Source organism: Eucyclogobius newberryi, unplaced genomic scaffold (assembly GCF_026437365.1).
Source record: "Eucyclogobius newberryi isolate DKJ021-1_F unplaced genomic scaffold, fEucNew1.0.hap1 SCAF_7, whole genome shotgun sequence".
Lineage (NCBI taxonomy): Eukaryota > Metazoa > Chordata > Actinopteri > Gobiiformes > Gobiidae > Eucyclogobius > Eucyclogobius newberryi.
The window spans coordinates 41,528,973-41,549,883 of NW_027316389.1; the positions used below are offsets into that span (position 1 = coordinate 41,528,973).

The 20,911-nt window shown below is 48.0% G+C and overlaps 39 non-coding genes and 5 pseudogenes across 39 annotated transcripts; all 44 read left to right on the forward strand.

Moving 5' to 3' along the window:
- The first annotated feature begins 2,811 nt into the window (after nt 1-2,811).
- On the forward strand, nt 2,812-2,930 carry LOC140350176 (5S ribosomal RNA). The gene has a single exon (XR_011925070.1). It is a non-coding gene; the product is annotated as a 5S ribosomal RNA (ribosomal RNA).
- Nucleotides 2,931-3,084: 154 nt separating this feature from the next.
- On the forward strand, nt 3,085-3,203 carry LOC140350177 (5S ribosomal RNA). Its single transcript, XR_011925071.1, has one exon. It is a non-coding gene; the product is annotated as a 5S ribosomal RNA (ribosomal RNA).
- Nucleotides 3,204-3,371: 168 nt separating this feature from the next.
- Nucleotides 3,372-3,490, forward strand: LOC140349902 (5S ribosomal RNA). The gene has a single exon (XR_011924810.1). It is a non-coding gene; the product is annotated as a 5S ribosomal RNA (ribosomal RNA).
- Nucleotides 3,491-3,654: 164 nt separating this feature from the next.
- Nucleotides 3,655-3,773, forward strand: LOC140349903 (5S ribosomal RNA). Its single transcript, XR_011924811.1, has one exon. It is a non-coding gene; the product is annotated as a 5S ribosomal RNA (ribosomal RNA).
- A 164-nt stretch (nt 3,774-3,937) lies between these two features.
- LOC140349905 (5S ribosomal RNA) lies at nt 3,938-4,056 on the forward strand. The gene has a single exon (XR_011924813.1). It is a non-coding gene; the product is annotated as a 5S ribosomal RNA (ribosomal RNA).
- A 168-nt stretch (nt 4,057-4,224) lies between these two features.
- Nucleotides 4,225-4,343, forward strand: LOC140350024 (5S ribosomal RNA). The gene has a single exon (XR_011924928.1). It is a non-coding gene; the product is annotated as a 5S ribosomal RNA (ribosomal RNA).
- Nucleotides 4,344-4,508: 165 nt separating this feature from the next.
- On the forward strand, nt 4,509-4,627 carry LOC140350178 (5S ribosomal RNA). Its single transcript, XR_011925072.1, has one exon. It is a non-coding gene; the product is annotated as a 5S ribosomal RNA (ribosomal RNA).
- Nucleotides 4,628-4,782: 155 nt separating this feature from the next.
- LOC140349943 (5S ribosomal RNA) lies at nt 4,783-4,901 on the forward strand. Its single transcript, XR_011924849.1, has one exon. It is a non-coding gene; the product is annotated as a 5S ribosomal RNA (ribosomal RNA).
- A 165-nt stretch (nt 4,902-5,066) lies between these two features.
- On the forward strand, nt 5,067-5,185 carry LOC140350051 (5S ribosomal RNA). The gene has a single exon (XR_011924954.1). It is a non-coding gene; the product is annotated as a 5S ribosomal RNA (ribosomal RNA).
- Nucleotides 5,186-5,340: 155 nt separating this feature from the next.
- Nucleotides 5,341-5,459, forward strand: LOC140349944 (5S ribosomal RNA). Its single transcript, XR_011924851.1, has one exon. It is a non-coding gene; the product is annotated as a 5S ribosomal RNA (ribosomal RNA).
- A 165-nt stretch (nt 5,460-5,624) lies between these two features.
- Nucleotides 5,625-5,743, forward strand: LOC140350052 (5S ribosomal RNA). Its single transcript, XR_011924955.1, has one exon. It is a non-coding gene; the product is annotated as a 5S ribosomal RNA (ribosomal RNA).
- Nucleotides 5,744-5,898: 155 nt separating this feature from the next.
- Nucleotides 5,899-6,017, forward strand: LOC140350179 (5S ribosomal RNA). Its single transcript, XR_011925073.1, has one exon. It is a non-coding gene; the product is annotated as a 5S ribosomal RNA (ribosomal RNA).
- Nucleotides 6,018-6,185: 168 nt separating this feature from the next.
- On the forward strand, nt 6,186-6,304 carry LOC140349906 (5S ribosomal RNA). The gene has a single exon (XR_011924814.1). It is a non-coding gene; the product is annotated as a 5S ribosomal RNA (ribosomal RNA).
- A 164-nt stretch (nt 6,305-6,468) lies between these two features.
- Nucleotides 6,469-6,587, forward strand: LOC140349945 (5S ribosomal RNA). Its single transcript, XR_011924852.1, has one exon. It is a non-coding gene; the product is annotated as a 5S ribosomal RNA (ribosomal RNA).
- A 165-nt stretch (nt 6,588-6,752) lies between these two features.
- On the forward strand, nt 6,753-6,871 carry LOC140350053 (5S ribosomal RNA). The gene has a single exon (XR_011924956.1). It is a non-coding gene; the product is annotated as a 5S ribosomal RNA (ribosomal RNA).
- Nucleotides 6,872-7,026: 155 nt separating this feature from the next.
- Nucleotides 7,027-7,145, forward strand: LOC140350180 (5S ribosomal RNA). Its single transcript, XR_011925074.1, has one exon. It is a non-coding gene; the product is annotated as a 5S ribosomal RNA (ribosomal RNA).
- Nucleotides 7,146-7,313: 168 nt separating this feature from the next.
- Nucleotides 7,314-7,432, forward strand: LOC140349907 (5S ribosomal RNA). The gene has a single exon (XR_011924815.1). It is a non-coding gene; the product is annotated as a 5S ribosomal RNA (ribosomal RNA).
- Nucleotides 7,433-7,596: 164 nt separating this feature from the next.
- LOC140350269 (5S ribosomal RNA) lies at nt 7,597-7,715 on the forward strand (annotated as a pseudogene).
- A 161-nt stretch (nt 7,716-7,876) lies between these two features.
- Nucleotides 7,877-7,995, forward strand: LOC140349908 (5S ribosomal RNA). Its single transcript, XR_011924816.1, has one exon. It is a non-coding gene; the product is annotated as a 5S ribosomal RNA (ribosomal RNA).
- Nucleotides 7,996-8,163: 168 nt separating this feature from the next.
- Nucleotides 8,164-8,282, forward strand: LOC140349913 (5S ribosomal RNA). The gene has a single exon (XR_011924821.1). It is a non-coding gene; the product is annotated as a 5S ribosomal RNA (ribosomal RNA).
- A 165-nt stretch (nt 8,283-8,447) lies between these two features.
- LOC140349987 (5S ribosomal RNA) lies at nt 8,448-8,566 on the forward strand. Its single transcript, XR_011924892.1, has one exon. It is a non-coding gene; the product is annotated as a 5S ribosomal RNA (ribosomal RNA).
- A 155-nt stretch (nt 8,567-8,721) lies between these two features.
- On the forward strand, nt 8,722-8,840 carry LOC140350181 (5S ribosomal RNA). The gene has a single exon (XR_011925075.1). It is a non-coding gene; the product is annotated as a 5S ribosomal RNA (ribosomal RNA).
- A 154-nt stretch (nt 8,841-8,994) lies between these two features.
- On the forward strand, nt 8,995-9,113 carry LOC140349909 (5S ribosomal RNA). The gene has a single exon (XR_011924817.1). It is a non-coding gene; the product is annotated as a 5S ribosomal RNA (ribosomal RNA).
- A 6,203-nt stretch (nt 9,114-15,316) lies between these two features.
- Nucleotides 15,317-15,435, forward strand: LOC140349946 (5S ribosomal RNA). The gene has a single exon (XR_011924853.1). It is a non-coding gene; the product is annotated as a 5S ribosomal RNA (ribosomal RNA).
- A 163-nt stretch (nt 15,436-15,598) lies between these two features.
- On the forward strand, nt 15,599-15,717 carry LOC140350270 (5S ribosomal RNA; annotated as a pseudogene).
- A 155-nt stretch (nt 15,718-15,872) lies between these two features.
- LOC140349938 (5S ribosomal RNA) lies at nt 15,873-15,991 on the forward strand. Its single transcript, XR_011924845.1, has one exon. It is a non-coding gene; the product is annotated as a 5S ribosomal RNA (ribosomal RNA).
- A 166-nt stretch (nt 15,992-16,157) lies between these two features.
- Nucleotides 16,158-16,276, forward strand: LOC140349947 (5S ribosomal RNA). Its single transcript, XR_011924854.1, has one exon. It is a non-coding gene; the product is annotated as a 5S ribosomal RNA (ribosomal RNA).
- Nucleotides 16,277-16,439: 163 nt separating this feature from the next.
- Nucleotides 16,440-16,558, forward strand: LOC140350271 (5S ribosomal RNA; annotated as a pseudogene).
- A 161-nt stretch (nt 16,559-16,719) lies between these two features.
- Nucleotides 16,720-16,838, forward strand: LOC140349951 (5S ribosomal RNA). Its single transcript, XR_011924857.1, has one exon. It is a non-coding gene; the product is annotated as a 5S ribosomal RNA (ribosomal RNA).
- Nucleotides 16,839-17,003: 165 nt separating this feature from the next.
- On the forward strand, nt 17,004-17,122 carry LOC140349948 (5S ribosomal RNA). Its single transcript, XR_011924855.1, has one exon. It is a non-coding gene; the product is annotated as a 5S ribosomal RNA (ribosomal RNA).
- Nucleotides 17,123-17,283: 161 nt separating this feature from the next.
- On the forward strand, nt 17,284-17,402 carry LOC140350182 (5S ribosomal RNA). The gene has a single exon (XR_011925076.1). It is a non-coding gene; the product is annotated as a 5S ribosomal RNA (ribosomal RNA).
- Nucleotides 17,403-17,570: 168 nt separating this feature from the next.
- On the forward strand, nt 17,571-17,689 carry LOC140349910 (5S ribosomal RNA). Its single transcript, XR_011924818.1, has one exon. It is a non-coding gene; the product is annotated as a 5S ribosomal RNA (ribosomal RNA).
- Nucleotides 17,690-17,857: 168 nt separating this feature from the next.
- On the forward strand, nt 17,858-17,976 carry LOC140349988 (5S ribosomal RNA). Its single transcript, XR_011924893.1, has one exon. It is a non-coding gene; the product is annotated as a 5S ribosomal RNA (ribosomal RNA).
- A 155-nt stretch (nt 17,977-18,131) lies between these two features.
- Nucleotides 18,132-18,250, forward strand: LOC140350183 (5S ribosomal RNA). The gene has a single exon (XR_011925077.1). It is a non-coding gene; the product is annotated as a 5S ribosomal RNA (ribosomal RNA).
- Nucleotides 18,251-18,411: 161 nt separating this feature from the next.
- On the forward strand, nt 18,412-18,530 carry LOC140350184 (5S ribosomal RNA). Its single transcript, XR_011925078.1, has one exon. It is a non-coding gene; the product is annotated as a 5S ribosomal RNA (ribosomal RNA).
- Nucleotides 18,531-18,685: 155 nt separating this feature from the next.
- LOC140350258 (5S ribosomal RNA) lies at nt 18,686-18,804 on the forward strand (annotated as a pseudogene).
- Nucleotides 18,805-18,965: 161 nt separating this feature from the next.
- LOC140350015 (5S ribosomal RNA) lies at nt 18,966-19,084 on the forward strand. Its single transcript, XR_011924919.1, has one exon. It is a non-coding gene; the product is annotated as a 5S ribosomal RNA (ribosomal RNA).
- A 162-nt stretch (nt 19,085-19,246) lies between these two features.
- On the forward strand, nt 19,247-19,365 carry LOC140350030 (5S ribosomal RNA). Its single transcript, XR_011924934.1, has one exon. It is a non-coding gene; the product is annotated as a 5S ribosomal RNA (ribosomal RNA).
- Nucleotides 19,366-19,520: 155 nt separating this feature from the next.
- Nucleotides 19,521-19,639, forward strand: LOC140350240 (5S ribosomal RNA). Its single transcript, XR_011925130.1, has one exon. It is a non-coding gene; the product is annotated as a 5S ribosomal RNA (ribosomal RNA).
- A 155-nt stretch (nt 19,640-19,794) lies between these two features.
- On the forward strand, nt 19,795-19,913 carry LOC140349989 (5S ribosomal RNA). Its single transcript, XR_011924894.1, has one exon. It is a non-coding gene; the product is annotated as a 5S ribosomal RNA (ribosomal RNA).
- A 155-nt stretch (nt 19,914-20,068) lies between these two features.
- Nucleotides 20,069-20,187, forward strand: LOC140350185 (5S ribosomal RNA). Its single transcript, XR_011925079.1, has one exon. It is a non-coding gene; the product is annotated as a 5S ribosomal RNA (ribosomal RNA).
- A 164-nt stretch (nt 20,188-20,351) lies between these two features.
- On the forward strand, nt 20,352-20,470 carry LOC140350187 (5S ribosomal RNA). Its single transcript, XR_011925081.1, has one exon. It is a non-coding gene; the product is annotated as a 5S ribosomal RNA (ribosomal RNA).
- Nucleotides 20,471-20,625: 155 nt separating this feature from the next.
- Nucleotides 20,626-20,744, forward strand: LOC140350007 (5S ribosomal RNA). Its single transcript, XR_011924912.1, has one exon. It is a non-coding gene; the product is annotated as a 5S ribosomal RNA (ribosomal RNA).
- Nucleotides 20,745-20,909: 165 nt separating this feature from the next.
- The window catches only part of LOC140350253 (5S ribosomal RNA), a 119-nt pseudogene continuing 117 nt past the window's right edge, over nt 20,910-20,911 (forward strand).

The window sequence follows — 20,911 nt, forward strand, 5'->3', positions numbered from 1 at the left end:
ATGGTTTTGCGATGAGTGTCGTCACTCTGCTTTTTAAGAAGGGCGACAGGAGCAGCCTTGCCAACTACAGGCCCATTAGCCTTTTGAACGTAGACTATAAAATTTTAGCAAAGGTATTAGCAGGTAGGTTAAAGCGTGTGATTGGATCCGTCATACACCCCTCGCAGGCCTACAGCGTCCCCGGGAGGGACATCTCAGACACAGTTTTGTCTCTGAGATATCTCCTTCGGCAGATGCACGCGACCGGTGGTATTCACGTTAGTGTAGACTTTAACAAGGCGTTCGACAGAGTTGAGCATTCGTTCCTCTGGACTGTATTAGGTAAGTTAGGTTTCGGTGAACGGTTTGTTAATTGGCTACAGCTCATCTATTCCTTTGCGGTCAGTAAGGTCAAAGTCAACGGGTTTCTAACTGACTCTTTCCCCTTAAAAAGATCAGTCAGGCAGGGCTGTCCCCTCTCGTCGCTCCTCTACAGCATCGCCGCTGAGCCTTTGGCGGCCATGTTGAGGGCGGACGCGGCGGTGAGGGGACTGACCACGCCTGCGGGTAGGGAAGTCAAAATTTTTCAGTACGCAGATGACACGAATCTGATCCTCCGAGACGTGGAGAGCCTGAACGCCTCTCTCCACGTGCTCAATGTTTACGGCCTCGCTTCAGGGGCCAAAATCAATTTCGATAAAACCACGGTTAAATTTTGCGGCAGCGTCACGCCTGTTCCTCTCCCTGTCCAGCTCCGGGAGGCCGGGGACTCCTACAAGGTCCTCGGCGTCCCCCTGGGCAGAGACGAGGAGGCGTGTCGTACTGCACTTTGGTCGCCTTTGTGCGAGAAAATTACAGCGCGCTTGAATTTTTGGAGACGTCGTAATCTGACATTAAAAGGTAAAGTCTTAGTTGTAAATTCTTTGTGCATGTCCATGTTGAACCATGCACTCTCCGTGTACGGCCTGCCGGGGGTCTATGCTAACAAATTAAGGTTAGTGATAAACCACTTTTTGTGGAATCGTGAGAGGGGCTTTATTGCACATAAGGTTATGATAGGTGAGTACGATCAGGGAGGTTTAAAGTTAGCAGATTTAGAGTTAAGGAAGAAGGCCTTCAGGCTGAAAACAATTCGGAAATTTCTAGACGTTGAGGTAGATGCTCCATGGAAGGATTATATAGGTGAGTTTGTTAATAGTCTAGGTAAGTTTGGTGTTTATAATTTGTGTTTGTTGCCCCCTGTTTCGGTCCTGGAAGGCCTCCCCCCCTTCGAGAGGGAACTCTTGGAGGCGTGGAGGACTTTCAGGCCCCTGACTGTGGCGGTTCCAGACAGCGGTGAGGGTCTCGCGCACATGCCCCTCCGTCATAACCCTGACTTGCTCTCCGCTCCCCCCGGGAAGCGCGAGTGCATGATCAGTGGGGCGATGGAGGAGGCTGGGCTGGAATATGTAGGTAAGGTATTTGACGTGAAAGGTAATTTTAGTGTAGATTACATAGGGAAGTGTTTTAGGTTAGCAGGTAAAGTGTTTAGGAAAAAGTATATTAGTGGTATGGTAAGTATTTTTAACAGGAATCTGGTCAGGCATTGGGGAAGCACTTTGGGCCAAATGGGGAGCACGACAGGTAAGTTGAATTTTAATGTATTTGTTAGCACGGGGAGGTTTAGGATTTTCACAGACCTACCCACCCGCATCCTGTATCAGTTGTTGTTGCCGAGAGTGCTCGGGCGTCCCGCCTCGGAACACAAATGGTCATTAACATTCCCCGCACGCACCATCGCAACCATCTGGGCCAACATCTTTAATTGGTACACCCCACATAACGTAGGTCATTTTGACTTCAGATTTAGACACAGGATCGTCTTTACATCCGCAGCACTGCACGCATTTCTTCCCGACAGCTACGCTGCGGACTGCCCCGTGTGCCACGGACCCCCCGAGACCCTGGAGCACATGCTGTACACCTGCCCGGCCGTCCGCCCGTTCTGGTCCCGACTGCAGGACCTCCTCGCTCGGAGGCTGTCCTGGAGGCTCCCACCGCCGGCGGCCCTAGGAGGGGACGACCAGGAGCCCTGGCTCCTCCTCTTTGGTCCCGGACAGAGTCGCTCTGGAGCCAACACCCATCTCGCCCGACTAACCCTCTCCATAGCCCGGTACACATTATATCTCAACAGGAACATCCATCTCCGTGACAATAAAACAGCAGCACCCTGGCCCATCTTCAAAGGACTCTTGGCCGCACACCTCCGACACCTCCACATGGCAGCAGAGCACCGGTTCATCACCCACCTCGTCCCCCACAACACCCTGATCCACCTCACACCCTCTGGAAACCTGGACATCCTCTTCTGACCCCGGCATCACCCCCCCCAACCACGGCATCACCCCCCATCACTGAAGAATGTTTGGAGAATGATTGTGTGTTTGATTTTCTGTAATTTTTTTTTGTCTCGTCTCCCCTTGCCCTTGTGTATCCCATTCCCTTGCCCTTGTGTGTCATGTATGTCTGTACATTCATGTAAATATATGTAAATACTTGTTTTAAGATGTTTTTGATAATAAAAGATAAAAAAAAAAAAAAACCAGCCCGATCTCGTCTGATCTCGGAAGCCAAGCAGGGTTGGGCCTTGTTAGTACTTGGATGGGACACCGCCTGGGAATACCAGGTGCTGTGAGCATTTTCACACTTTTTCACCTGTCAAAAAAAAAAAAGAAGTTTTTCATTGAGATATCCCAATTTTGACCGAGCAAGTGGCGTGAAGGTACTCTTCACGAAAAGACAGTGTTTGATGCAAAAAAAGCCATTTATACGAGTTTTGACCAGGAACATTTCGCTCACGGCCATACCACCCTGGAACAGCCCGATCTCGTTTGATCTCGGAAGCCAAGCGGGGTTGGGCCTTGTTAGTACTTGGATGGGACACCGCCTGGGAATACCAGGTGCTGTGAGCATTTTCACACTTTTTCACCTGTCAAAAAAAAAAAGAAGTTTTTCATTGAGATATCCCAATTTTGACCGCGCAAGTGGCGTGAAGGTACTCTTCACGAAAAGACAGTGTTTGATGCAAAAAAAGCCATTTATACGAGTTTTGACCTGGAACATTTCGCTCACGGCCATACCACCCTGGAACAGCCCGATCTCGTTTGATCTCGGAAGCCAAGCGGGGTTGGGCCTTGTTAGTACTTGGATGGGACACCGCCTGGGAATACCAGGTGCTGTGAGCATTTTCACACTTTTTCACCCGTCAAAAAAAAGAAAAAAAAAAAAAAAAGAAGTTTTTCATTGAGATATCCCAATTTTGACCGCGCAAGTGGCGTGAAGGTACTCTTCACAAAAAGACAGTGTTTGATGCAAAAAAAGCCATTTATACGAGTTTTGACCTGGAACATTTCGCTCACGGCCATACCACCCTGGACCCGCCCGATCTCGTCTGATCTCGGAAGCCAAGCAGGGTTGGGCCTGTTTAGTACTTGGATGGGAGACCGCCTGGGAATACCAGGTGCTGTGAGCATTTTCACACTTTTTCACCTGTCAAAAAAAAAGAAAAAAAAAAAGAAGTTTTTCATTGAGATATCCCAATTTTGACCGAGCAAGTGGCGTGAAGGTACTCTTCACGAGAAGACAGTGTTTGATGCAAAAAAAGCCATTCATACGAGTTTTGACCTGGAACATTTCGCTCACGGCCATACCACCCTGGACCCGCCCGATCTCGTCTGATCTCGGAAGCCAAGCAGGGTTGGGCCTGTTTAGTACTTGGATGGGAGACCGCCTGGGAATACCAGGTGCTGTGAGCATTTTCACACTTTTTCACCTGTCAAAAAAAAAGAAAAAAAAAAAGAAGTTTTTCATTGAGATATCCCAATTTTGACCGAGCAAGTGGCGTGAAGGTACTCTTCACGAGAAGACAGTGTTTGATGCAAAAAAAGCCATTCATACGAGTTTTGACCTGGAACATTTCGCTCACGGCCATACCACCCTGGACCCGCCCGATCTCGTCTGATCTCGGAAGCCAAGCAGGGTTGGGCCTGTTTAGTACTTGGATGGGAGACCGCCTGGGAATACCAGGTGCTGTGAGCATTTTCACACTTTTTCACCCGTCAAAAAAAAAAAAAAAAAAAAAAAAAGAAGTTTTTCATTGAGATATCCCAATTTTGACCGAGCAAGTGGCGTGAAGGTACTCTTCACGAAAAGACAGTGTTTGATGCAAAAAAAGCCATTTATACGAGTTTTGACCTGGAACATTTTGCTCACGGCCATACCACCCTGGACCAGCCGGATCTCGTCTGATCTCGGAAGCCAAGCAGGGTTGGGCCTGGTTAGTACTTGGATGGGAGACCGCCTGGGAATACCAGGTGCTGTGAGCATTTTCACACTTTTTCTCCTGTCAAAAAAAAAAAAAAAAATAAAAGAAGTTTTTCATTGAGATATCCCAATTTTGACCGAGCAAGTGGCGTGAAGGTACTCTTCACGAAAAGACAGTGTTTGATGCAAAAAAAGCCATTTATACGAGTTTTGACCTGGAACATTTGGCTCACGGCCATACCACCCTGGAACAGCCCGATCTCGTTTGATCTCGGAAGCCAAGCGGGGTTGGGCCTTGTTAGTACTTGGATGGGACACCGCCTGGGAATACCAGGTGCTGTGAGCATTTTCACACTTTTTCACCTGTCAAAAAAAAAAAAGAAGTTTTTCATTGAGATATCCCAATTTTGACCGAGCAAGTGGCGTGAAGGTACTCTTCACGAAAAGACAGTGTTTGATGCAAAAAAAGCCATTTATACGAGTTTTGACCTGGAACATTTTGCTCACGGCCATACCACCCTGGACCAGCCCGATCTCGTCTGATCTCGGAAGCCAAGCAGGGTTGGGCCTGGTTAGTACTTGGATGGGAGACCGCCTGGGAATACCAGGTGCTGTGAGCATTTTCACACTTTTTCTCCTGTCAAAAAATAAAAAAAAAATAAAAGAAGTTTTTCATTGAGATATCCCAATTTTGACCGAGCAAGTGGCGTGAAGGTACTCTTCACGAAAAGACAGTGTTTGATGCAAAAAAAGCCATTTATACGAGTTTTGACCTGGAACATTTGGCTCACGGCCATACCACCCTGGAACAGCCCGATCCCGTTTGATCTCGGAAGCCAAGCGGGGTTGGGCCTTGTTAGTACTTGGATGGGACACCGCCTGGGAATACCAGGTGCTGTGAGCATTTTCACACTTTTTCACCTGTCAAAAAAAAAAAAGAAGTTTTTCATTGAGATATCCCAATTTTGACCGAGCGAGTGGCGTGAAGGTACTCTTCACGAAAAGACAGTGTTTGATGCAAAAAAAGCCATTTATACGAGTTTTGACCTGGAACATTTTGCTCACGGCCATACCACCCTGGACCAGCCCGATCTCGTCTGATCTCGGAAGCCAAGCAGGGTTGGGCCTGGTTAGTACTTGGATGGGAGACCGCCTGGGAATACCAGGTGCTGTGAGCATTTTCACACTTTTTCTCCTGTCAAAAAATAAAAAAAAAATAAAAGAAGTTTTTCATTGAGATATCCCAATTTTGACCGAGCAAGTGGCGTGAAGGTACTCTTCACGAAAAGACAGTGTTTGATGCAAAAAAAGCCATTTATACGAGTTTTGACCTGGAACATTTGGCTCACGGCCATACCACCCTGGAACAGCCCGATCCCGTTTGATCTCGGAAGCCAAGCGGGGTTGGGCCTTGTTAGTACTTGGATGGGACACCGCCTGGGAATACCAGGTGCTGTGAGCATTTTCACACTTTTTCACCTGTCAAAAAAAAAAAAGAAGTTTTTCATTGAGATATCCCAATTTTGACCGAGCGAGTGGCGTGAAGGTACTCTTCACGAAAAGACAGTGTTTGATGCAAAAAAAGCCATTTATACGAGTTTTGACCAGGAACATTTCGCTCACGGCCATACCACCCTGGAACAGCCCGATCTCGTTTGATCTCGGAAGCCAAGCGGGGTTGGGCCTTGTTAGTACTTGGATGGGACACCGCCTGGGAATACCAGGTGCTGTGAGCATTTTCACACTTTTTCACCCGTCAAAAAAAAGAAAAAAAAAAAAAAAAGAAGTTTTTCATTGAGATATCCCAATTTTGACCGCGCAAGTGGCGTGAAGGTACTCTTCACAAAAAGACAGTGTTTGATGCAAAAAAAGCCATTTATACGAGTTTTGACCTGGAACATTTCGCTCACGGCCATACCACCCTGGACCCGCCCGATCTCGTCTGATCTCGGAAGCCAAGCAGGGTTGGGCCTGTTTAGTACTTGGATGGGAGACCGCCTGGGAATACCAGGTGCTGTGAGCATTTTCACACTTTTTCACCTGTCAAAAAAAAAAAAAAAAAAAAAGAAGTTTTTCATTGAGATATCCCAATTTTGACCGAGCAAGTGGCGTGAAGGTACTCTTCACGAAAAGACAGTGTTTGATGCAAAAAAAGCCATTTATACGAGTTTTGACCTGGAACATTTTGCTCACGGCCATACCACCCTGGACCAGCCCGATCTCGTCTGATCTCGGAAGCCAAGCAGGGTTGGGCCTGGTTAGTACTTGGATGGGAGACCGCCTGGGAATACCAGGTGCTGTGAGCATTTTCACACTTTTTCTCCTGTCAAAAAATAAAAAAAAAATAAAAGAAGTTTTTCATTGAGATATCCCAATTTTGACCGAGCAAGTGGCGTGAAGGTACTCTTCACGAAAAGACAGTGTTTGATGCAAAAAAAGCCATTTATACGAGTTTTGACCTGGAACATTTGGCTCACGGCCATACCACCCTGGAACAGCCCGATCCCGTTTGATCTCGGAAGCCAAGCGGGGTTGGGCCTTGTTAGTACTTGGATGGGACACCGCCTGGGAATACCAGGTGCTGTGAGCATTTTCACACTTTTTCACCTGTCAAAAAAAAAAAAGAAGTTTTTCATTGAGATATCCCAATTTTGACCGAGCGAGTGGCGTGAAGGTACTCTTCACGAAAAGACAGTGTTTGATGCAAAAAAAGCCATTTATACGAGTTTTGACCAGGAACATTTCGCTCACGGCCATACCACCCTGGAACAGCCCGATCTCGTTTGATCTCGGAAGCCAAGCGGGGTTGGGCCTTGTTAGTACTTGGATGGGACACCGCCTGGGAATACCAGGTGCTGTGAGCATTTTCACACTTTTTCACCCGTCAAAAAAAAGAAAAAAAAAAAAAAAAGAAGTTTTTCATTGAGATATCCCAATTTTGACCGCGCAAGTGGCGTGAAGGTACTCTTCACAAAAAGACAGTGTTTGATGCAAAAAAAGCCATTTATACGAGTTTTGACCTGGAACATTTCGCTCACGGCCATACCACCCTGGACCCGCCCGATCTCGTCTGATCTCGGAAGCCAAGCAGGGTTGGGCCTGTTTAGTACTTGGATGGGAGACCGCCTGGGAATACCAGGTGCTGTGAGCATTTTCACACTTTTTCACCTGTCAAAAAAAAAAAAAAAAAAAAAGAAGTTTTTCATTGAGATATCCCAATTTTGACCGAGCAAGTGGCGTGAAGGTACTCTTCACGAGAAGACAGTGTTTGATGCAAAAAAAGCCATTTATACGAGTTTTGACCTGGAACATTTCGCTCACGGCCATACCACCCTGGACCAGCCCGATCTCGTCTGATCTCGGAAGCCAAGCAGGGTTTGGGCTGGTTAGTACTTGGATGGGAGCCCGCCTGGGAATACCAGGTGCTGTGAGCATTTTCACACTTTTTCACCTGTCAAAAAAAAAAAAAAAAAAGAAGTTTTTCATTGAGATATCCCAATTTTGACCGAGCAAGTGGCGTGAAGGTACTCTTCACGAAAAGACAGTGTTTGATGCAAAAAAAGCCATTTATACGAGTTTTGACCTGGAACATTTCGCTCACGGCCATACCACCCTGGACCCGCCCGATCTCGTCTGATCTCGGAAGCCAAGCAGGGTTGGGCCTGTTTAGTACTTGGATGGGAGACCGCCTGGGAATACCAGGTGCTGTGAGCATTTTCACACTTTTTCACCCGTCAAAAAAAAGAAAAAAAAAAAAAAAAGAAGTTTTTCATTGAGATATCCCAATTTTGACCGAGCAAGTGGCGTGAAGGTACTCTTCACGAAAAGACAGTGTTTGATGCAAAAAAAGCCATTTATACGAGTTTTGACCTGGAACATTTCGCTCACGGCCATACCACCCTGGACCCGCCCGATCTCGTCTGATCTCGGAAGCCAAGCAGGGTTGGGCCTGCTTAGTACTTGGATGGGAGACCGCCTGGGAATACCAGGTGCTGTGAGCATTTTCACACTTTTTCACCTGTCAAAAAGAAAAAAAAAAAAAAAAGAAGTTTTTCATTGAGATATCCCAATTTTGACCGAGCAAGTGGCGTGAAGGTACTCTTCACGAAAAGACAGTGTTTGATGCAAAAAAAGCCATTTATACGAGTTTTGACCTGGAACATTTCGCTCACGGCCATACCACCCTGGACCAGCCCGATCTCGTCTGATCTCGGAAGCCAAGCAGGGTTGGGCCTGGTTAGTACTTGGATGGGACACCGCCTGGGAATACCAGGTGCTGTGAGCATTTTCACACTTTTTCACCTGTCAAAAAAAAAAAAGAAGTTTTTCATTGAGATATCCCAATTTTGACCGAGCAAGTGGCGTGAAGGTACTCTTCACGAAAAGACAGTGTTTGATGCAAAAAAAGCCATTTATACGAGTTTTGACCAGGAACATTTCGCTCACGGCCATACCACCCTGGAACAGCCCGATCTCGTTTGATCTCGGAAGCCAAGCGGGGTTGGGCCTTGTTAGTACTTGGATGGGACACCGCCTGGGAATACCAGGTGCTGTGAGCATTTTCACACTTTTTCACCTGTCAAAAAAAAAAAGAAGTTTTTCATTGAGATATCCCAATTTTGACCGAGCAAGTGGCGTGAAGGTACTCTTCACGAAAAGACAGTGTTTGATGCAAAAAAAGCCATTTATACGAGTTTTGACCTGGAACATTTCGCTCACGGCCATACCACCCTGGACCCGCCCGATCTCGTCTGATCTCGGAAGCCAAGCAGGGTTGGGCCTGTTTAGTACTTGGATGGGAGACCGCCTGGGAATACCAGGTGCTGTGAGCATTTTCACACTTTTTCACCCGTCAAAAAAAAGAAAAAAAAAAAAAAAAGAAGTTTTTCATTGAGATATCCCAATTTTGACCGAGCAAGTGGCGTGAAGGTACTCTTCACGAAAAGACAGTGTTTGATGCAAAAAAAGCCATTTATACGAGTTTTGACCTGGAACATTTCGCTCACGGCCATACCACCCTGGAACAGCCCCTTTGCAATCAGTGCAGGTGCGTGCAATTTGTGGTGTGCTGCATGGTCTGGAGCTGGAGGTTTGGGAGTTTTTTTTGAGTTTTTAATCGTTATTTTGGTCATTTTCATTTACTTTTTTCAGTTCTTTTGTTTGTTCCCCTCCCAGTAAACTTACTGGGAGGTGGATTTTTTGTTTTTTGTGAGCATGGCTCAAAGGACGGACAACACGGCATCGGACACTGGAATGGACACGACAAAGGCAAGACAAAGTTTGAAAGAATCTGTAAATAATAGAAAGAACGAAGAAAGAAGAATGAAATTTATGAAAGAACTCACTGTGGTGTTGGAGTTGACGGAGGGAGCACAAATCACGCCACTTGCATTCTTAAAAGCGACACAGGAGGTGTGCGGCTCCATAGTAGCGTGCAGACTCATCTCGAAGGACAAATATGAAGTAACCGTCAGTACCACCAAAGCGAAGGAGCGGCTCCTGGACGGGTACTGCATTGGAGGAGTCAGGGTTCACGCCCGTGACATCTCGGTGGATGAGCTGGTCGTGTCCTTCATGGGGCTGCCGGCTTATATCGAGGACGAGGAGATCCTGGCCAAGCTCTACGCCTGGGGGGTCTCTGCGGTCTCCGAGGTGAGGAGGAGAATGTGGCCGGGGACGAACGTGGCGGACGGCACCAGGTTTGTACGGGTAAGGTTCACGGACACGGTGCAGTCCTTACCGTATTCTGTCAGGTTTGACACCGCGGGGGGCCCCGAGTACTTCAGGGTAATACACGACAGGCAGGTGCGGGTGTGTAGGGGGTGTCTCCAGCCTGGCCATATTCTGAGGGAGTGCCCTGACTTTCTGTGCCGCAACTGCGGGAGCCAGGGGCATTACGCGCGCGAGTGCGTCGCGCAGCGGGCCCCGAAGTGCAGAGAGTGCCGCATGTTCCGCCACTTATGTCCGTGTGGTGCGGGTGACAGAGAGGAGGACAGAGGGGAGGACAGAGGGGAGGACAGGGAGGACGCCATTGGAGGAGAGAGCAGTGACGTGGCCCAGAACGTGCCCGCAACTGCTCTCTCCGAAGTAGAGGAGTTTTTGGAGGAGGAGGCTGTGGAGGAGTCAGGGGAGCCAGAGGTGTCTGGCTCCTCTTGCTCCTCTGACTCCTCAGACGAGGAGGCGTCCGTCGCACTGGAGATGGTGCTCGGCTCAGCGCTGGCGTCTGGGAAGGTGGGAGCAGGACAAACTGCTCCTCCTGACCAGAGGGAGGGGACTCGTGAGGGTCCAACTCCTAAGCCCGTGGAGGAAGAGGCTGAACCCGGGAGGAGGATGGGTGCGGGACAGGCCCCGCATCTTACCTCCAAAGGGGGGGACATCACCACAGGGCTGGGTGATGATCCCAAGCTCCAGTCGGACGGTGGTAAGAGGGGACAGGTGGAGAAGAAGGATAAGAAAGGGGCAAGACGCAGGAAGCAGGTGGCAGGAGACGGAGAGGGCGCTGCTGCTGAGAGCGGCTCTGCCTCCTCCGTTCCAACCACCTCAAAAGCGCCAGCAGAAAGCTCCATCAACCCACCATCCTCCACACGCAGCTCTGCCCCACGAGGTGAGCTCGAGACTGTTTTTAATGATGACTTCATGGATTTCTCCACCCGTGAAGTCAGAAAAAGAGTGTGGCAGTCGGATGCGACGGGCGCCAAAAAGAAGTCTAAATAAAAGATGGGTTACATCCTCCAAAGTCTCCTCTTAATGGCGTTCTCCTTGTCCTCTTGGAACGCAGGCGGCCTGCGGAGCCCAGTGCGGATGCAGAGCGCGTTACACTTTTCCAAGTGGGACATGCTCTGCATCCAAGAAACTCACTGGGATGTCAGCCACGCGCAACAAGTGCGGAGCATGGGAGTAGGCTCTGTATTTTGGGCCCTGGGCACGGCGTGCTCGCGCGGTGTGGCCACGGTGGTGAGGCCTGGTGTTTTAGGCCAACCCACCCTGGTACACGCCGACCCAGAGGGCTCCTTCCTGGTCCTGGACTTCACGGACACAGTGAAGTTCAGACTAATTAACATCTACGCCCCGAACGATGATGGTCTGAGGAGGCAATTCTTCAAAAAAATATTTCGCTTTGCGAACGACAATACAATCATAATCGGTGACTTTAATACAACACTTTGCAAGACAGACATCGGCATTAACAACTCTTTTAAAAACAGCACTGCCAGGACAGCCCTGTTGGAAGAAGCCGCCAGCAGGAACCTGACGGAGGTGTGGCGGTTCGTCCACCCCTTCCTGAAGGATTTCTCCAGGCGGCAGGTCGTCCAGGGCGTCCTGAAGCAGTCCCGCATTGACCTCTGTTTTGCCTCCTCAGACCTGGCACAGAGAGTCAGTGGTGCTTCCTACAAGTGGTCAGGCTTGAGTGATCACTCCACTTTAGATATTTATTTTGGGTTAGTTTCATCACCGAGGAATGGAGGACTGTGGGTCCTAAACAGCTCCATCCTCGGTGATGAAACTTTTTGTAGGAAAATGGACTTTTTGTTTGATGTATTTGACATGGAGCTGGAGCTGATCGACAGCGTGGTCGATTGGTGGCCGACGGCAAAAACACGCATTAAAAAGCTCTGTGTCAATTACAGCAAACACAAGGCGTGGCTGTCGACCAGGAGGGAGACCGCTCTCCGCCAGCGCCTGCAGGTCCTGGACCAGGGCGCAGCTTCCACCACTGGCCCTGTGGATCCAGAGTACCTGGTGGTGCGCGCTGAGCTGGAGCAGCTGGAGGTAAGTAGGTGTCAGGGTGCAATTTTGAGGGCAAAAGCCAGACACACAGTCGAAGGAGAACGCTCGACAGCGTTCTTCTTCGGCTGTGAGAAGGTTACACAGGGAAAGATGCACATAGATAAGTTGATAGATAAGACAGGTAAGATTGTTTCCGAGGTAAGTGAGGTTTTAGAGACAGCGCAGGATTTCTATAGTAGGCTTTTTAGTTCAGACGGAGTGGCAGAGCAGGCTTTAGACCAGGCTGTAGGTGCTCTGGAGCGCACACTGAGCAGGGAGGATAGGGAGCTGTGCGACGCGCCTCTGTCTCTCATGGAGATAGAGGCTGCAGTCAAGAGTTTAAATACAGGGAAAAGCCCCGGAGAGGACGGACTAACCTGTGAGTTTTTCAAGCGTTTCGCTTCCAGGTTAGCTCCGATCCTACTCCTATTATATCAGGATTTTGAGAGTGAGAGTAGAGTTGGCGATGGTTTTGCGATGAGTGTCGTCACTCTGCTTTTTAAGAAGGGCGACAGGAGCAGCCTCGCCAACTACAGGCCCATTAGCCTTTTGAACGTAGACTATAAAATTTTAGCAAAGGTATTAGCAGGTAGGTTAAAGCGTGTGATTGGATCCGTCATACACCCCTCGCAGGCCTACAGCGTCCCCGGGAGGGACATCTCAGACACAGTTTTGTCTCTGAGATATCTCCTTCGGCAGATGCACGCGACCGGTGGTATTCACGTTAGTGTAGACTTTAACAAGGCGTTCGACAGAGTTGAGCATTCGTTCCTCTGGACTGTATTAGGTAAGTTAGGTTTCGGCGAACGGTTTGTTAATTGGCTACAGCTCATCTATTCCTTTGCGGTCAGTAAGGTCAAAGTCAACGGGTTTCTAACTGACTCTTTCCCCTTAAAAAGATCAGTCAGGCAGGGCTGTCCCCTCTCGTCGCTCCTCTACAGCATCGCCGCTGAGCCTTTGGCGGCCATGTTGAGGGCGGACGCGGCGGTGAGGGGACTGACCACGCCTGCGGGTAGGGAAGTCAAAATTTTTCAGTACGCAGATGACACGAATCTGATCCTCCGAGACGTGGAGAGCCTGAACGCCTCTCTCCACGTGCTCAATGTTTACGGCCTCGCTTCAGGGGCCAAAATCAATTTCGATAAAACCACGGTTAAATTTTGCGGCAGCGTCACGCCTGTTCCTCTCCCTGTCCAGCTCCGGGAGGCGGGGGACTCCTACAAGGTCCTCGGCGTCCCCCTGGGCAGAGACGAGGAGGCGTGTCGTACTGCACTTTGGTCGCCTTTGTGCGAGAAAATTACAGCGCGCTTGAATTTTTGGAGACGTCGTAATCTGACATTAAAAGGTAAAGTCTTAGTTGTAAATTCTTTGTGCATGTCCATGTTGAACCATGCACTCTCCGTGTACGGCCTGCCGGGGGTCTATGCTAACAAATTAAGGTTAGTGATAAACCACTTTTTGTGGAATCGTGAGAGGGGCTTTATTGCACATAAGGTTATGATAGGTGAGTACGATCAGGGAGGTTTAAAGTTAGCAGATTTAGAGTTAAGGAAGAAGGCCTTCAGGCTGAAAACAATTCGGAAATTTCTAGACGTTGAGGTAGATGCTCCATGGAAGGATTATATAGGTGAGTTTGTTAATAGTCTAGGTAAGTTTGGTGTTTATAATTTGTGTTTGTTGCCCCCTGTTTCGGTCCTGGAGGGCCTCCCCCCCTTCGAGAGGGAACTCTTGGAGGCGTGGAGGACTTTCAGGCCCCTGACTGTGGCGGTTCCAGACAGCGGTGAGGGTCTCGCGCACATGCCCCTCCGTCATAACCCTGACTTGCTCTCCGCTCCCCCCGGGAAGCGCGAGTGCATGATCAGTGGGGCGATGGAGGAGGCTGGGCTGGAATATGTAGGTAAGGTATTTGACGTGAAAGGTAATTTTAGTGTAGATTACATAGGGAAGTGTTTTAGGTTAGCAGGTAAAGTGTTTAGGAGAAAGTATATTAGTGGTATGGTAAGTATTTTTAACAGGAATCTGGTCAGGCATTGGGGAAGCACTTTGGGCCAAATGGGGAGCACGACAGGTAAGTTGAATTTTAATGTATTTGTTAGCACGGGGAGGTTTAGGATTTTCACAGACCTACCCACCCGCATCCTGTATCAGTTGTTGTTGCCGGGAGTGCTCGGGCGTCCCGCCTCGGAACACAAATGGTCATTAACATTCCCCGCACGCACCATCGCAACCATCTGGGCCAACATCTTTAATTGGTACACCCCACATAACGTAGGTCATTTTGACTTCAGATTTAGACACAGGATCGTCTTTACATCCGCAGCACTGCACGCATTTCTTCCCGACAGCTACGCTGCGGACTGCCCCGTGTGCCACGGACCCCCCGAGACCCTGGAGCACATGCTGTACACCTGCCCGGCCGTCCGCCCGTTCTGGTCCCGACTGCAGGACCTCCTCGCTCGGAGGCTGTCCTGGAGGCTCCCACCGCCGGCGGCCCTAGGAGGGGACGACCAGGAGCCCTGGCTCCTCCTCTTTGGTCCCGGACAGAGTCGCTCTGGAGCCAACACCCATCTCGCCCGACTAACCCTCTCCATAGCCCGGTACACATTATATCTCAACAGGAACATCCATCTCCGTGACAATAAAACAGCAGCACCCTGGCCCATCTTCAAAGGACTCTTGGCCGCACACCTCCGACACCTCCACATGGCAGCAGAGCACCGGTTCATCACCCACCTCGTCCCCCACAACACCCTGATCCACCTCACACCCTCTGGAAACCTGGACATCCTCTTCTGACCCCGGCATCACCCCCCATCACTGAAGAATGTTTGGAGAATGATTGTGTGTTTGATTTTCTGTAATTTTTTTTTGTCTCGTCTCCCCTTGCCCTTGTGTATCCTATTCCCTTGCCCTTGTGTGTCATGTATGTCTGTACATTCATGTAAATATATGTAAATACTTGTTTTAAGATGTTTTTGATAATAAAAGATAAAAAAAAAAAAAAAGACCCGCCCGATCTCGTCTGATCTCGGAAGCCAAGCAGGGTTGGGCCTGGTTAGTACTTGGATGGGAGACCGCCTGGGAATACCAGGTGCTGTGAGCATTTTCACACTTTTTCACCTGTCAAAAAGAAAAAAAAAAAAAAAAGAAGTTTTTCATTGAGATATCCCAATTTTGACCGAGCAAGTGGCGTGAAGGTACTCTTCACGAAAAGACAGTGTTTGATGCAAAAAAAGCCATTTATACGAGTTTTGACCTGGAACATTTCGCTCACGGCCATACCACCCTGGACCAGCCCGATCTCGTCTGATCTCGGAAGCCAAGCAGGGTTGGGCCTGGTTAGTACTTGGATGGGAGACCGCCTGGGAATACCAGGTGCTGTGAGCATTTTCACACTTTTTCACCTGTCAAAAAAAAAAAAAAAAAAAAGAAGTTTTTCATTGAGATATCCCAATTTTGACCGAGCAAGTGGCGTGAAGGTACTCTTCACGAAAAGACAGTGTTTGATGCAAAAAAAGCCATTTATACGAGTTTTGACCTGGAACATTTCGCTCACGGCCATACCACCCTGGACCAGCCCGATCTCGTCTGATCTCGGAAGCCAAGCAGGGTTTGGGCTGGTTAGTACTTGGATGGGAGCCCGCCTGGGAATACCAGGTGCTGTGAGCATTTTCACACTTTTTCACCTGTCAAAAAAAAAAAAGAAGTTTTTCATTGAGATATCCCAATTTTGACCGAGCAAGTGGCGTGAAGGTACTCTTCACGAAAAGACAGTGTTTGATGCAAAAAAAGCCATTTATACGAGTTTTGACCTGGAACATTTCGCTCACGGCCATACCACCCTGGACCCGCCCGATCTCGTCTGATCTCGGAAGCCAAGCAGGGTTGGGCCTGGTTAGTACTTGGATGGGAGACCGCCTGGGAATACCAGGTGCTGTGAGCATTTTCACACTTTTTCACCTGTCAAAAAGAAAAAAAAAAAAAAAAAGAAGTTTTTCATTGAGATATCCCAATTTTGACCGAGCAAGTGGCGTGAAGGTACTCTTCACGAAAAGACAGTGTTTGATGCAAAAAAAGCCATTTATACGAGTTTTGACCTGGAACATTTCGCTCACGGCCATACCACCCTGGACCAGCCCGATCTCGTCTGATCTCGGAAGCCAAGCAGGGTTGGGCCTGGTTAGTACTTGGATGGGAGACCGCCTGGGAATACCAGGTGCTGTGAGCATTTTCACACTTTTTCACCTGTCAAAAAAAAAAAAAAAAAAAAGAAGTTTTTCATTGAGATATCCCAATTTTGACCGAGCAAGTGGCGTGAAGGTACTTTTCACGAGAAGACAGTGTTTGATGCAAAAAAAGCCATTTATACGAGTTTTGACCTGGAACATTTCGCTCACGGCCATACCACCCTGGACCAGCCCGATCTCGTCTGATCTCGGAAGCCAAGCAGGGTTTGGGCTGGTTAGTACTTGGATGGGAGCCCGCCTGGGAATACCAGGTGCTGTGAGCATTTTCACACTTTTTCACCTGTCAAAAAAAAAAAAAAAAAAGAAGTTTTTCATTGAGATATCCCAATTTTGACCGAGCAAGTGGCGTGAAGGTACTCTTCACGAAAAGACAGTGTTTGATGCAAAAAAAGCCATTTATACGAGTTTTGACCTGGAACATTTCGCTCACGGCCATACCACCCTGGACCCGCCCGATCTCGTCTGATCTCGGAAGCCAAGCAGGGTTGGGCCTGGTTAGTACTTGGATGGGAGACCGCCTGGGAATACCAGGTGCTGTGAGCATTTTCACACTTTTTCACCTGTCAAAAAGAAAAAAAAAAAAAAAAGAAGTTTTTCATTGAGATATCCCAATTTTGACCGAGCAAGTGGCGTGAAGGTACTCTTCACGAAAAGACAGTGTTTGATGCAAAAAAAGCCATTTATACAAGTTTTGACCTGGAACATTTCGCTCACGGCCATACCACCCTGGACCAGCCCGATCTCGTCTGATCTCGGAAGCCAAGCAGGGTTGGGCCTGGTTAGTACTTGGATGGGAGACCGCCTGGGAATACCAGGTGCTGTGAGCATTTTCACACTTTTTCACCTGTCAAAAAAAAAAAAAAAAAAGAAGTTTTTCATTGAGATATCCCAATTTTGACCGAGCAAGTGGCGTGAAGGTACTCTTCACAAAAAGACAGTGTTTGATGCAAAAAAAGCCATTTATACGAGTTTTGACCTGGAACATTTCGCTCACGGCCATACCACCCTGGAACAGCCCGATCTCGTTTGATCTCGGAAGCCAAGCGGGGTTGGGCCTTGTTAGTACTTGGATGGGACACCGCCTGGGAATACCAGGTGCTGTGAGCATTTTCACACTTTTTCACCCGTCAAAAAAAAGAAAAAAAAAAAAAAAAGATGTTTTTCATTGAGATATCCCAATTTTGACCGAGCAAGTGGCGTGAAGGTACTCTTCACGAAAAGACAGTGTTTGATGCAAAAAAAGCCATTTATACGAGTTTTGACCTGGAACATTTCGCTCACGGCCATACCACCCTGGACCCGCCCGATCTCGTCTGATCTCGGAAGCCAAGCAGGGTTGGGCCTGTTTAGTACTTGGATGGGAGACCGCCTGGGAATACCAGGTGCTGTGAGCATTTTCACACTTTTTCACCCGTCAAAAAAAAGAAAAAAAAAAAAAAAAGAAGTTTTTCATTGAGATATCCCAATTTTGACCGAGCAAGTGGCGTGAAGGTACTCTTCACGAAAAGACAGTGTTTGATGCAAAAAAAGCCATTTATACGAGTTTTGACCTGGAACATTTCGCTCACGGCCATACCACCCTGGACCAGCCCGATCTCGTCTGATCTCGGAAGCCAAGCAGGGTTGGGCCTGGTTAGTACTTGGATGGGACACCGCCTGGGAATACCAGGTGCTGTGAGCATTTTCACACTTTTTCACCTGTCAAAAAAAAAAAAGAAGTTTTTCATTGAGATATCCCAATTTTGACCGCGCAAGTGGCGTGAAGGTACTCTTCACGAAAAGACAGTGTTTGATGCAAAAAAAGCCATTTATACGAGTTTTGACCTGGAACATTTCGCTCACGGCCATACCACCCTGGAACAGCCCGATCTCGTTTGATCTCGGAAGCCAAGCGGGGTTGGGCCTTGTTAGTACTTGGATGGGACACCGCCTGGGAATACCAGGTGCTGTGAGCATTTTCAAACTTTTTCACCTGTCAAAAAAAAAAAAAAAAAAGAAGTTTTTCATTGAGATATCCCAATTTTGACCGAGCAAGTGGCGTGAAGGTACTCTTCACGAAAAGACAGTGTTTGATGCAAAAAAAGCCATTTATACGAGTTTTGACCTGGAACATTTCGCTCACGGCCATACCACCCTGGAACAGCCCGATCTCGTTTGATCTCGGAAGCCAAGCGGGGTTGGGCCTTGTTAGTACTTGGATGGGACACCGCCTGGGAATACCAGGTGCTGTGAGCATTTTCACACTTTTTCACCTGTCAAAAAAAAAAAAGAAGTTTTTCATTGAGATATCCCAATTTTGACCGAGCAAGTGGCGTGAAGGTACTCTTCACGAAAAGACAGTGTTTGATGCAAAAAAAGCCATTTATACGAGTTTTGACCTGGAACATTTCGCTCACGGCCATACCACCCTGGAACAGCCCGATCTTGTTTGATCTCGGAAGCCAAGCGGGGTTGGGCCTTGTTAGTACTTGGATGGGACACCGCCTGGGAATACCAGGTGCTGTGAGCATTTTCACACTTTTTCACCTGTCAAAAAAAAAAAAAAAAAAGAAGTTTTTCATTGAGATATCCCAATTTTGACCGAGCAAGTGGCGTGAAGGTACTCTTCACGAAAAGACAGTGTTTGATGCAAAAAAAGCCATTTATACGAGTTTTGACCTGGAACATTTCGCTCACGGCCATACCACCCTGGACCAGCCCGATCTCGTTTGATCTCGGAAGCCAAGCAGGGTTGGGCCTGTTTAGTACTTGGATGGGAGACCGCCTGGGAATACCAGGTGCTGTGAGCATTTTCAAACTTTTTCACCTGTCAAAAAAAAAAAAAAAAAAGAAGTTTTTCATTGAGATATCCCAATTTTGACCGAGCAAGTGGCGTGAAGGTACTCTTCACGAAAAGACAGTGTTTGATGCAAAAAAAAGCCATTTATACGAGTTTTGACCTGGAACATTTCGCTCACGGCCATACCACCCTGGACCCGCCCGATCTCGTTTGATCTCGGAAGCCAAGCGGGGTTGGGCCTTGTTAGTACTTGGATGGGACACCGCCTGGGAATACCAGGTGCTGTGAGCATTTTCACACTTTTTCACCTGTCAAAAAAAAAAAAGAAGTTTTTCATTGAGATATCCCAATTTTGACCGAGCAAGTGGCGTGAAGGTACTCTTCACGAAAAGACAGTGTTTGATGCAAAAAAAGCCATTTATACGAGTTTTGACCTGGAACATTTCGCTCACGGCCATACCACCCTGGACCAGCCCGATCTCGTTTGATCTCGGAAGCCAAGCGGGGTTGGGCCTTGTTAGTACTTGGATGGGACACCGCCTGGGAATACCAGGTGCTGTGAGCATTTTCACACTTTTTCACCTGTCAAAAAAAAAAAAGAAGTTTTTCATTGAGATATCCCAATTTTGACCGAGCAAGTGGCGTGAAGGTACTCTTCACGAAAAGACAGTGTTTGATGCAAAAAAAGCCATTTATACGAGTTTTGACCTGGAACATTTTGCTCACGGCCATACCACCCTGGACCAGCCCGATCTCGTCTGATCTCGGAAGCCAAGCAGGGTTGGGCCTGGTTAGTACTTGGATGGGACACCGCCTGGGAATACCAGGTGCTGTGAGCATTTTCACACTTTTTCACCTGTCAAAAAAAAAAAAGAAGTTTTTCATTGAGATATCCCAATTTTGACCGCGCAAGTGGCGTGAAGGTACTCTTCACGAAAAGACAGTGTTTGATGCAAAAAAAGCCATTTATACGAGTTTTGACCTGGAACATTTCGCTCACGGCCATACCACCCTGGAACAGCCCGATCTCGTTTGATCTCGGAAGCCAAGCGGGGTTGGGCCTTGTTAGTACTTGGATGGGACACCGCCTGGGAATACCAGGTGCTGTGAGCATTTTCACACTTTTTCACCTGTCAAAAAAAAAAAAAAAAAAGAAGAAGTTTTTCATTGAGATATCCCAATTTTGACCGAGCAAGTGGCATGAAGGTACTCTTCACGAAAAGACAGTGTTTGATGCAAAAAAAGCCATTTATACGAGTTTTGACCTGGAACATTTCGCTCACGGCCATACCACCCTGGAACAGCCCGATCTCGTTTGATCTCGGAAGCCAAGCGGGGTTGGGCCTTGTTAGTACTTGGATGGGACACCGCCTGGGAATACCAGGTGCTGTGAGCATTTTCACACTTTTTCACCTGTCAAAAAAAAAAAAGAAGTTTTTCATTGAGATATCCCAATTTTGACCGAGCAAGTGGCGTGAAGGTACTCTTCACGAAAAGACAGTGTTTGATGCAAAAAAAGCCATTTATACGAGTTTTGACCTGGAACATTTTGCTCACGGCCATACCACCCTGGACCAGCCCGATCTCGTCTGATCTCGGAAGCCAAGCAGGGTTGGGCCTGGTTAGTACTTGGATGGGAGCCCGCCTGGGAATACCAGGTGCTGTGAGCATTTTCACACTTATTCTCCTGTCAAAAAAAAAAAAAAAAAAAAAAAAAGTTTTTCATTGAGATATCCCAATTTTGACCGAGCAAGTGGCGTGAAGGTACTCTTCACGAAAAGACAGTGTTTGATGCAAAAAAAGCCATTTATACGAGTTTTGACCTGGAACATTTCGC